Source organism: Microcebus murinus, chromosome 12 (genome assembly GCF_040939455.1).
Source record: "Microcebus murinus isolate Inina chromosome 12, M.murinus_Inina_mat1.0, whole genome shotgun sequence".
Classification (NCBI taxonomy): Eukaryota; Metazoa; Chordata; class Mammalia; order Primates; family Cheirogaleidae; genus Microcebus; species Microcebus murinus.
In genome coordinates this window covers 26,398,068-26,400,924 of record NC_134115.1, presented here as the reverse complement: position 1 = coordinate 26,400,924, position 2,857 = coordinate 26,398,068, and positions in this window count along the sequence as shown.

Below are 2,857 nucleotides of genomic sequence, written 5' to 3'. Positions count from 1 at the left end.
ATATGTGACATTTTATTTATTTTTTTATTTTTATTTATTTTTTTTTTGAGACAGAGTCTCGCTTTGTTGCCCAGGCTAGAGTGAGTGCCGTGGCGTCAGCCTAGCTCACAGCAACCTCAAACTCCTGGGCTCGAGTGATCCTTCTGCCTCAGCCTCCCGGGTAGCTGGGACTACAGGCATGCACCACCATGCCCGGCTAATTTTTTATATATATATCAGTTGGCCAATTAATTTCTTTCTATTTATAGTAGAGACGGGGTCTCGCTCTTGCTCAGGCTGGTTTTGAACTCCTGACCTTGAGCAATCCGCCCGCCTCGGCCTCCCAAGAGCTAGGATTACAGGCGTGAGCCACAGCGCCCGGCCTATATGTGACATTTTAACCAGAATAGATCTGGCACTTGGTATTCAGTTATTGGCCTGGAGAAGACATTTTTCAATTCTGTCAGTAAAGGTGATCAAAAGAGTTCACATTAATGTGAGAAGGACAGCAGTGTGTGTTCACTGACTTGGCTCAAGGCTATATTCACTCTCTTGATCTCTGACATAAAATAATTTCCCTGATCTTTGATCATCTTGACATTTTGCAGCATTTCACGCTGGTCCATTATACCATTGATTTCATGTTAATTGAATCCGGGGAACAGAAAGTAGCAAATATCGTAGATGCTCTGGTTAAACATATGGAGTCTAAATGATGCAAGATAAAGTGAAAAAGATTCAGGGGGTTGCCATATTGGTGAAGTTATTAGGAGTCCAATTGTCAGGGGTATGCTGAGACATCTCCTTTTAGGAGAGAAACTAATTATGGCATCTTGTACCCTTCACCGCAAAGAGGCTCAGTGATGGTTGAGCCTCTTTGGATTTTGGCGTAGCCAATTTTAAGTGGAGACCAGAGCAAGAAAGGACTTTATAGCAGGATTGGGCTGTATTTCAAACTACCCTGAAACCTGTGCTAAATGGCTCCGCAGACCCAATGGTGCTAGATGTATCCGTGGTGAAAAGGGTGCTACTTCGCCTCTGACAAATCCAGTAGGAGAGGCACAGCACAGACCCATGGGTGTCTGGACACAGTCGTACCTTCTGATGCAGAGAGCCACTCACCACAGGTTGAAAAGAAGCTTGGTGAGGGCTACTGCGCCATTGTAGAGACTGAGTACCTGACCATAAGATAGCCTGTGACCATGAGAACAGAGTTGCTCTCACCATGGACTGGGCATTGTCATAACCACTGAATCATAAGCAGCTGCCACAATCCACTGTAGGTTGAAGGCTGGTGCATAAGGATCAGGTGGGTCCAGAGGGCATGCGACCAATATGGCAGAAGTGCTTCTTCCTTGAATGCACGTGCACATGGCCGCACAGCTGCTTCCGGATGATCCAGTAGTGGAAGAGGAAAACTCTTGTATCTTGTTCACAGGTGGTTTGACTTGGTCTATTGGGGGAGGAAGAAAAGAGATAGTTGCCACGTCATGGTCTCGTTTTAATATTGACCCTCAAGGACAGAGTGAGGAAGAAGTCCTCTCAGTGGACAGAGCTATAGCTGGGATACTTGGTTGTTCACTTTGTGTGGAAGAAGTGGCCAGAGATACAGATATACATAGACTTCCGGGTGGGGGGCAGGTAGCTTGGTTAGTTGGCTGGGTGAGAACCTGGCAATATTAGAAGATTAGAGACATGCGGATTACTATGGTCTGAATGTTTGTGTTCTCCACAAATTCCTATGTTAAAATCTAATGCCCTAGGAGATGGTATCAGAAGGTAGGGCCTTTGGGAGAAGATTAGATCATGAGTGGGATTAATGTCTTTATAAAAGAAACCTTGGAGAACTAGGTAGCTCCTTTTATCATGTTAGGATGCAGAGAGAAGGCTATGTTTATCAACAAGAGAGCAAGCCCTCACCAGACACTGAATCTGCTGGTGAGTTAGCCTTCCCAACCCTCTAGAACTGTAAGAAATAAATTTCTCTTATCTATAAGCCAGCCAAGTTTATGGTAGTTTGTTAGAGCAGTCCAAACAGACTAAACAGGGTGGATCTATAGAAGTAGGCATAGTGTGAAAGAGCATCTGCTGCAGAGAACATACTCAATAACTAGGATGAGAGGTCTTACCCAGTGACTACTAGCCAATTTCACTCCCTGGCCACCCAATGCTTGACCAATGGGCTCACTCATGGAGCTGCTATATTGGTAGGGATAGAGGCTCTGCATTTGCCCAACAGAATGAACTGTCTCTCACCAAGTCTGAACTACTGTCTATTGCCCATGCTGAATGTCCAACATATTAATATCAGGGAATGACACTATGACACTGAGCCCTGCAATGGAGGAGGAGGGACAATCCCTGGAGGATATCGGCCAACGGCCTGGTGGTAGGTTGATTACATTAGATCTCTTCTTCCTTGGAGGTGGTGATTCAGACCACATTATGCCAATCCGTCTCTGGGAATTTATTCTGTTTGGGTAGAGATATAATGCTTTTGAGGTTAAAATATAAAAGGGATACATAAACTTTTTTGAGCAATTTCTGGTTTAAACATAATCACTGGTATCCTTTTTCATCTTAAATTTTATACTTTGTCACCCTCTGTCAGATTTCAAACTTCCTCCACAGGCACTATTACAGGTTTTGATTTATTTACTTGCTTCAAAGACCATTTGGCATATGTTTAGATAAGTCCAGGTTGTTGCCTCTGCATATCTTCATATGGGACACCAGGACCTAAAGAGATAGCAGGTGAAGCATCTTGGTTTGATGGGTCCAGGAAAGAGAGCTGTCAGCTTCAACTGCAGGTTGCAGTTACCACTGTTGGTCACCAGATGGCAGAGGCACTCAGGGCACCGTGAGGAGGAGGCTGCTG